This window comes from Theobroma cacao, chromosome 6, assembly GCF_000208745.1.
Source record: "Theobroma cacao cultivar B97-61/B2 chromosome 6, Criollo_cocoa_genome_V2, whole genome shotgun sequence".
NCBI classification, from domain to species: domain Eukaryota; kingdom Viridiplantae; phylum Streptophyta; class Magnoliopsida; order Malvales; family Malvaceae; genus Theobroma; species Theobroma cacao.
Window position 1 is genome coordinate 6408146 of NC_030855.1, and position 10702 is coordinate 6418847.

Here is a 10702-nt window from a genome sequence, read left to right on the forward strand (position 1 = left end):
CAGAAGACTTTGCTAGTCTTCGAGCAAAAAAAAATCACAAAAAGAAAACTGAACATAAAAAAAATCCTTGAACAAGATATATAAGTACCAAATCATGATTTTTCAATTTTTCCTCAGAAATTAACTCAAATTCCAACTTAAGGTAACATGCAGCTAATCCTTAAATTCATGCATCAATTCAAGTGAGACCTTACTTTTCGAATGGACTTTCGTGTGTGTGTGAATGCTCTCTTACAAAGAATATCATGCAATTCGGATTAGTTTATGCCAAATCTAAGCATAGATTAGTACTAGGATCTCATAAGTTTGCTTTTCATCTCTCTCGCCACTAATATAGATTAACACTTATTCAAGGATCAATAGGTCTTTATCAAGCTTGTAATGTAAGGCTAGGATCAAGGTATGATAAAAGATATATTTAAGCTCAAATTCACCCTAAGCACTTAATCAATCTAGAACATATAAAGAGCTCAATTTTTTTTAAATAGCACCCCCAAACTTGAAGTAACCTTTCCTTTGTACAACACACTTTATTTCTTTTCTTTTCTTTTCTTTTCTTTTTTTCAACCCCCAAACTTATTTTTGACAATTATAAACTAGGGGTAATTTTGCTAACAACCAGCACTTTTCTTTTCACCTTTCTCCCTCAATTTATCTTTAAGCTCTAACCATTCCTTAGAAAGACTAAAATACTTACAGAGTGAAAGGTTCAAATTGCTAGATTTAAATAGATAGGTCAAGGCTAACATAACTGTGTAATTACAAAGAAAAGGTAAACTAGGCTAAAAAAGGGTGACTAAGGATAAATATAACAAGGTAGGTTCAAAAAGGCTCAAACGGTCCAAAGATGGCTTAAATCACTTCCTATCCTAAGTGTTATCTAAGTTTCACCTCGAGAGAGAATCAAACAAATTCTAGAATTCTTGACTTCACTATACTTTTTCTTCACCATAAAATCTCTCTAAATCACACAAAAATTCTAAGTAAAAGAGTATAATGCTCAAATTATTGGAAGTCACATTCTAAAATAAAGCTATCACAAGAATATCACATAAAATTAAATCATAACTATATGTTTTCCAAAAGCTAAGAATCAAAAGATTAATTAAAATATCATCCTAGGATTGGGACAATCATGAATGAGGTGCAACTATTTTTTTTTAAACATATTAAAACATGCAACACATAAATAAATATGTGAGACATATCTTAAAATAAAGCTAACTAAAAAAAAATTAACTAACAAAATTTTAAACCACTCCCCCAAACTTGGAATAAACATTGTCCTCAATGTGATACAAGAAAATAAAAGAAAAAGAACAAGAATACTCCCTTAACTCTAAATCTGTAGTCTACATGTCCTCCGCATCGTCACCACCAAAATCGTCATCAGAGTCAAAATCCGTAGGTAACGAAGGAAAAGTATACATATCCATCCCAATGTGCTCGGCACAGGCTCCATCATCTACTCAATCGCCCGACTCTACCTTTCCTGACGGTCTAATTGACAATCAATGCCCTCTATCCATTGAGCAACACTAGGTGTGGGAGCTACCTATGAAAGTAGAGGAGCAACTTGGGAAGAACTACCAGCACTTGATGCAGATTCCTTTAATCTCTTAAGAATGCCCATGGTGATGGGAAGTTTTGGTTACTGCAACTCCTCTTTATCGCTCCAATGCATACCAGCTCTCGCACATAATGTAGTGATCAAGAAGGGAAAATCGATACCATTTCATTTAGTGTGGCCCGTATGTAAGATGTCATAAGAGATAACCTTACCAATATCAATGGATTTTTGCATGACAATGGCATAAATAAGCACTGCACGATCCCTCGTGACATCACTGATACGAGTGGAAGGGAGTAACTGTGCTGCTACAAGGTGTAACCAAACTTTCAGCTCCTTTTTCATGACACTTCATTTGAATGACACTGGCTCACCATACGATGTTTTCCATTGAGCTCCCTCAACACACAGTGTTGATATAATCTCATTGCAATCCTAATGATTGCCCAAGTACTGCCCATATTCATCGTTTTCAATATTGGGGGTGCCAAAAAATGCATTGATAGCTTGGCTGTGAAGTGGGACTTGTTTTCCATGAACAAACGCCACACCATCAACATGCTCAACCACATTCGCATAAAAATCTCGAACTACAAGAACCATTGCCGCTTCAAGTTGGTCACTAAATCGTTGCCAATATCTGTCGCTAAACATGTCATGAATGTCCTTGTAAGACAGAATGGGGATATCTGTCCCTCATTCGGGAATTGGCACTTTATTGATCAAGGACGTATGATATCGCGTAGAGGCTTTTACATAGATGAACTTCGATCTATCAAAAACACCACTGGAGCTTGGTTTGGATCGTTTTGGTGCCATTCCTATACAAAAAAATTTAATTATCAAAACAAATCCAGAGGAAAAATATGCAAGTAGTATTGCATGAACAAGCATGAAAATATGAAAGATCTACAAGCACGAATTTAATTAGTTCCTGTCCAATTCAACAATATAAATTCAAGATTTCAATTAACAATCTCACTTCTTAAGATGCAACGTATATTCTCTATGCCTCACAACATTAAGACAGCCTTCTCATAATCATAATTGTCACAATGCCACAATCTAATTATAAAATAAAAAATAAAAAGAATTCTATGACAATGTACTCATCCAAAATTATCAAATATAGCATGTGTTGCACCAATAATTCCAGAATTTATTTCTACTTGCTAAACCAAACATCAAAAATTAAACAAACCCATCATTTACCCATATCAACGAAGCATTTATCAATTATATTGACAACAACTAAAAAAAAAAATCCATGAATCCATTAGATGGGGAACAAGAAGTAAGCATTAATCATAAAAATTGTCTACACTCTAAGCATAAATCATGAGGAAGTAGGAAAACCCATTAACAAACATGCACAATGGACTCATTCAATGTGAAAAAAATTATAAAATTTACTATTAACACCATCGTCATCCTCTCTCTATACAAAATAATTGAAAACTAAATATTTGAAGGAGGGAAGGAGGAGTGCTTACCTTGAGAGTGCAATAAGTGCAAGATTTTAAGTGAAAATAGAAAACAAATCCAAGCATAAATAAAATGCATAAACTTTAAGTGCAAAAGAAAGAAGAAGGTAGTAGAGTTGAAAAGGAATGAGGAATGGGGGAAGGTGTTTGGTGGCAGGAGAAGAAGAAAGTGAAAGAATAAGAAGAAAAAAAATAAGAGGGTTTTTAATGAGGGTCGCTGTGCTCAACTGTAACGTTCGAAGCATTACGCTTCAGGTTTAAGCATCGTGGCTATGAGGGTTGAGTGTCGTGGCACTCAACCATTCAGTTTTTTTACTCCATTGTTCAGTGTCGCGGCTCTCACCTTGAAGGCCACAACATTGAAACATTCTATTTCAACCATATTGCTTGCATATTTCATGGCTGCAGCTCTCAATTTGAAGGTCACGGCTCTAACTTTCTTTTTTGAAATTTTTTTCTTTTTTTTCTTTTTTTTAGTTGTTATTTTTTTGAATTTTTTTTAAAGAATTACCTAAAAGAAATATAAAAAAATTAGACGAAAAGAAATACACAAAAATGTATGAAATAAAATAACGATGAAAATAAATAAAGTTGAGGAACTTGGGTTGCCTCTCAAGAAATGCTTCATTTATAGTCTTCGGTTGGACTAACTTGGATTCTCGGCCATGTCAAGCAAGTGAATTGAGGAATTTTGATGATAAATTTTGCCTTCCCAATAATGCTTCAATCTTTGTCCATTGACTTTAAATTTTTGACCATCTGTCCCTCTAACTTCGATTGCTCCATGTGGAAATACTTCATTGAAAATGAAAGGACCAGACCACCTTGATTTGAGCTTTCTTGAAAATAATTTCAAGCAAGAATTATAAAGCAACACTGATTGTCCTAGCTCAAAGCTTCTTTCCACTATATTCTTATCATGCCATTGCTTTGTTTTCTCTTTGTAAAGTTTGGCATTCTCATAAGCTTAAAGGCGAAATTCATCAAGTTCTTTTAATTGTAACAACCTTGCTCACTTCCTGCTTGTAAATCAAAATTTAACTTCTTCACGGCCCAATAAGCATTACGTTCAAGTTCCACTGATAAGTGACAAGCTTTGCCAAAGATCAACTTATATGGAGACATACAAATTGGGGTCTTGTAAGCAGTCCGATATGCCCATAGTGCATCATCCAATCTTTTTGCCCAATATTTTCTTGTGGGACACACTGTTTTCTCCAAAATCCTCTTGATTTCTCTATTTGATACTTCCGTTTGGCCACTAGTTTAAAGATGCTACGCAGTTGCAACCTTATGTTTAACTCTATATTTTGCCAAAAGTGCATCAAAAAACTTGTTGCAAAAGTGACTCCCCTCATCACTAATAATTGGCCTTAGAGTGCCAAATCGAGTGAAAATATTCTTCTTAATGAAATTCATCACCTCCTTCGAATCATTATGAGGAAAGGCTGTCGCTTCAACCCACTTGGAGATATAATCAACAGCAAGCAAAATGTATTTGTTGTTGTATAAAGATATGAATGGACCCATGAAGTCAATACCCCGTACATAAAAAATTTTTATCTCTAGGATGTTGTTGAGAGGCATCTCATGTCGCCTTGAGATATTACCCACTGTTTGGCACTTGTCACAATGCAAAAAAAAATTTGTGAACATCCTTAAATAATGTAGGCCAATACAAACCTGATTGGAGGACTTTAGCTACAGTCCTTGTGCCTCAAAAGTGTCCTCCGTAATCCGAAGAATGGCAATGATGAAGCACACTTTGAATTTCTTCCTCTAGGATACATTTTCTAAAGATCTGGTCTTTACACTGCTTGAACAAGTAAGGATCATCCCAAAAATAAAATTTAACATCATGCAAAAATTTCTTTTTCTGATGAACATTTAAATCAGGGGGAATAATATTGCTTACCAGATAATTCACAAAATCAACATACCAAGGAAGTGATTTCTTACCAATTTGAAGGATTTGTTCATCAGGAAAAGTCTCCTTGATTAAAGTTGAATCTTTACCTTAATCTTCAATCTCCAATCTTGAGAGGTGGTCTGTCACTTGATCTTCTATTCCTTTTCTGTCATGAATCTCTAGATCAAACTTTTGTAGCAAGAGAATCCACCTTATAAATCTTGGTTTAGCATCCTTTTGGTAATCAAATATTTGATAGCTGAATGGTCAATGTACACTATCACTTTTGCCCTCACGAGATAGAAGTGAAATTTGTCAAAAGCAAACACTACAGCCAAGAGCTTATTTTCTGTGGTTGTATAATTTTTCTAGGCCTCAGTCAAAGTCTTCCTAGCATGATAGATGGAATGGAAGATTTTATCCTTCCGTTGTCCCAAAACAGCTCCCACTGCATAATCACTCGTATCACACATTAGTTCAGAAAGAAGAGTCCAATCGGGACTAATTATGATGGGTGCAAATATTAATATTTTCTTTAATTCATCAAAGCAACAAGACATTCATTATCAAACTTAAATGGCACATCTTTTTCCAAAAAATTACAAAGTGGTTTAGAAATTTTTGAAAAGTCTTTAATAAATGTTCTATAAAAACCAGCATGGCCAAGAAAACTTCTAATACCTTTGACATTTATTGAAGGTGGTAATTTCTCAATTGCTTCAATTTTTGCTTTATCTACCTTAATGCTTCTACTAGAGATCTTGTGCCCAAGAACAATACCTTCTCGCACCATGAAGTGACATTTCTCCCAATTGAGCACCAAATTTGTTTCTTCACATCTCTTGAGTACCCTAGCAAGATTTAAAAGACAATCATCAAAATTATTTCCCAAGAAAGAAAAATCATCCATAAATACCACCAAACATTTTTCCACCATATCTATGAATATGGCCATCATACATCTCTGAAAGGTGGCAGGTGCATTACATAATCCAAATGGCATTCTTCTAAAAGCAAAAGTGCCATAAGGACATGTAAATGTAGTTTTTTCTTGATCTTCAAGGGCAATAGCAATTTGGTTATAACCAAAATAACCATATAGAAAACTATAATATTCCTTACCAGCCAAGTGATCCAACATTTGATCAATGAATGGAAGAGGGAAGTGATCTTTCCTTATAGCTTTGTTGAGCTTGCGGTAGTCCATGCACACTCTCCATCAAGTCACAGTTTTTGTTGGAATGAGCTCATTATTGTCATTGGCCACCACAGTCATTCCTCTTTTCTTAGGAACACATTGAACTGGACTTACCCATGAGCTATTAGAGATAAGATAAATTATTCCAACATCCAACTACTTGATGATTTCTTTCTTGGCCACTTCTTTCGTGATGGGATTCAATCTTCTTTGCTGTTCAATTGTGGTTTTGTGATTTTATTCAAAGAGAATTTTGTGCATGCAAACAGAAGGGCTAATTCCCTTAATATCAACTATGGTCCACCCTATTACTTTCTTGAATTCTCTAAGTGTTCTCAATAACTTTTCCTCTTGCATGTTAGTAAGAGTAGTAGAAATAATAACTGGAAGAGTAGAACATTTTCCAAGAAAAGCATACCTCAAGTGTGCAGGCAAAGGTTTGAGTTCCAAAATAGGTGGTTCCTCAATGGAAGGCTTAGAAGCTGGCATCAAAGAAGCTGAAATATTTAAAGACTCAAATTGATGATTAGTTCTAAATCTGGAGTGAGCATTTAACAAATTTAAATATTCGATAAATTCATCATCACCCTTGTCAAAATTAGCAACTAAACATGCTTCAAGAGGATCATTGGGATTTTCTTCTAAGAAAACATCATGCGTAAAGTTATTTACCACACTCACAGAAAATCAGTCTTCAGATGTTACAGGCAGTTTTAAAGCTTTGAAAATATTAAATGTTACTTGTTGGTCTTGAACTCTCAAAGTGAGCTTACCTTTTTCAACATCAATCAAAGCTCTAGTAGTTGCTAAGAATAGCCTCCCAAGGATGATTGGAATTTGCTTATCTTCTTCCATGTCAAGAATTATAAAATCAACTAGAAAAATAAATTTATCTACCTTGACAAAAACATCTTCAATAATTCCCATTGGATACACATAAGAATGATCAGCTAGTTGTAAAGTAACAGAAGTGGGTTTGCATTTTCCCAAACCAAGTTTCTCAAAAATTGACCAAGGCATTAAATTGATACTTGCATCTAAATCACTCAAAGATTTTGCAAAAAATAAATTACCAATAGTGAAAGGGATTATGAAACTACCTAGATCTTTGAGTTTTGGTGGCAGTTTATTTTGAAAAATTGCACTGCACTCTTTCGTAAAGGAGACAATTTCAAACCCATCTAGCTTTTTCTTTTTGGAGAGGATGTCCTTTAAGAACTTGACATAACTGGGCATTTGTTCCAAAGCTTCAGCAAAAGGAATATTTATGTGTAATTTCTTGAAGACATTGAGGAACTTCTGAAATTGCTTTTCAAGCTTTTGCTTTTAGAGCCTTTGGGGAAATGGTGGTGGAGGATGGATGACTTGAGAAGTTCATTGATTTTCAGCCTTGACATCTTCTTTCTGTTCGACTTCACTCTCTTTCTCACACATTCCTTCCTTATCAACGTCTAAATTCTCAAGTTTAATTGCTTTTTCATTCACCCTTTCAATCTCTTTTCCACTCCTTAAAGTGATTGCTTGGCATTGTTCCTTACCTTTAGGATTGATTTGTGTGTCATTGGGTAAGGAACCTTGAGGTCTATTGTTGATGGCATTTGTAAGCTGTCCCACTTGGGTCTCAAGATTTCTCAAGGAGGCTCCTTGACTTTGAATTAAAGCATCAGTCTTGGATATATATTGCAAGAGAAGTTCTTCTAATTAGGACTTCTTTTCAAGAATTTGTGGTCTAGCTTGTTCTTGAAAACTAAGAGGTATGATGGGTTTTGGATTGGAAGGCCTAACATTGTTGTTCCATGAAAAGTTGGGGTGGTTTCTCCAACCAAGATTATAAGTATTAGAGTATGGGTTATTTTACTGTCTATTGAAGTTCCCCACAAACTGGATTGATTCAGAATTGTATGGACATTGATCATTTGAATGGCCATCTCCACACATCTCACAAACTACAAGTGAATTTTGAACTGCATAAACTCTCAGTGTGTCAAACTTCTTGGACAGTGCAGCTACTTGTGCGGCTACTTGAGCAATTAAGTTGCCAAGTACTTCAATTTCATATGCTCTAACAGCTTTTCTCGGACCCGACCTTTTTTAAGGCCATTGATAATTATTTGAAGCCATCTTTTCCAACAAATTATAAGCATCTGCAGCATTCTTACTCATTAATGCCCCACTAGCAACAATATCAATTGTGGTTTTTATTGACCCAACCAACCCATTGAACAATGTCTGAACTTGCAACCAATCAGGAATCCCATGATGTGGACATCTTCGCAGTAGTTCTTTAAACCTCTCCCAAGCTTCATATAAGGACTCACCATCAAATTGTGTGAATGAAGTGATATCATTCCTCATCTTTGCAGTCTTTGCAGGCAAGAAGAACTTTGCAAGAAATTTTTGAGCCAAATTCTCCCATGTAGTGATCGACCCATTAGGCAATGAATTAAGCCAGCTTTTTGCTTTATCGCTCATGGAAAACGGAAACAATCTCAATCTAATAGCATCATCAGTTACTCCATTGTATTTAAAGGTATCGTAAATCTCTAAGAAATTTATCAAATGAGAATAAGGATCATCACTGGGTAACCCACTAAACTGGACTGAATCATCTTAATGTAAGCTGGTTTTATTACAAAATTATTTGCATTAATGAAAGGTCTCCTAATGCTTTGGTGCAAACCTTGGAAAAGAGGAATAGCATAATCCCGCAGTGCTCTATTTGCTTCGGGACCTAAATTAATGGCATTGTTACCATTGTTATTGTTATCCTCAGCCCTTGTGTTATTTAAAGCTGCAACTTGTAAATTTTCCCTTTCACGTCTTCTGAAACTTCTTTCTATCTCCAGATCAAAAGGAACGAGATTCAAATTGTTTCTTCTTTGCATAAAATGACCAAAGATATCTAGAAACAAACAAAATCTAATATTAAAACAGGAAAAAATAAAATTTGAAGTAAGACTAAATTGCTTGGCATTAGTATTAATAAAAATTCTAGAAACAATTCCTTGGCAACGGCGCTAAAAACTTGTCAGTTAAAATTCTACTACGCAAGTATACGTATTGAATGGATAGTATATAAGCAAGCTGAGTATCGATCCCACAAGGAATTGATCTAAAATTTTACTAAGTACTAAAATTAGAACAAATTAATCTTATCCAAACACTCCAAACTAATTGATTAACTAAAACTAATTAACTAAAATTTTAACCAACAAGAAAAATCAAAATAATAATAACTTAAGAAAATATAAAATCAAACAAGCCTAGGATTACAATATCCCTCACCCTTCATTTAAATCTTACCTATCTTCCTTAACTTATTTCAATGGGTTGAATTGTCAACCTATAGTCTTAAATTATTTATAAGGGTCTCCTAACTCATCTTATAAAAATATCTATGTTAACCAAAACACTATATCCTATGTGAATTGAAGTCAAAACAGATTAGTTAAGTTCAGGCTCTAATCTGACTACATATGGCTTATAAGTATATCCCTATCCTATACGCAAATTAATTAATATGATCATATGCTATCCCAATTTTAGTCTACACTGAACTCTCTTTCCCAAGTTTGTTTCGGTTCCTAAATCAACTTAATTGGTGATCAAGCAATTAAAATCATTAAGAACAAATTGGAATAAACAATTCAAATCCCATTGAAAATAAGTAAGAAATAGATTAAAAACTTAGATTACATGTGAGTTCAATTGTAATCCTAGAAAAAGAAAATTAGCTACTCATGATTGTAAAAACAAATAACATTATAATAAATTCAACCATTGAGAGTAACAAGAAAAATAAAAGCCAAGGAAGAAAACAAAACAATATTTGCCGCCTTGATCTCCAAGTTTCAGCCTCAACTCCTAGCTTCTTGAATCTCCCAAAAGTTTTTTTCCTTAAGGTTCTTCAAACTATCCTATTTATACTAATAAACTTAACCTAAAGTTTCTTAAGTTGACCTAGGGTTTAATTGGGCTTAAAAGTGTAATCAGAAATTCAAAAAATCAATTATCAATCTTTACAAATTTCCATTCCCGGCATAATACATCTAGTCATTTTCCAAGGCAATTTTCTCTATCTTCAAAGCAGAACTGGGTAAAGTATTCCGCATGAAAGTTGTATCTATATCTCTTAACTTTCCAATGGTTGAAGAATTGCATCATTTGAAGTTTTGTAACTCAAGTTATAGCCAAAACACCGAAACATATACAAGCAAACTTTCGAGTCTTTCAACATTTCACTTTCCAAAATTAAGCCCAATTTCTTTTAGTTCCTACAAAAAATATAAAAACTAATAAACAATAACCAAATTAAAAAGAATAACATAAAATTATAATAAATCACTTAAAAATAAACTAATTATAAAGCAACTAAAAATAAATAAATTATAATTGAAAATTGAGAACTTAGCTAATATTTAATAACAAAATTAGAATAAAATAATTCTATAAAATAAAATTATCACTCATTACCTTTTGCCTAAAGGTATAACCAATACTACATTTTTCAGAAGAGGTATAACCTATTCTACTTTTTCCAA

General features: G+C 33.9%; 1 pseudogene; it reads right to left on the reverse strand.

Annotated features, from left to right (window-relative positions):
* LOC108662417 lies at positions 2006 to 9046 on the reverse strand (annotated as a pseudogene).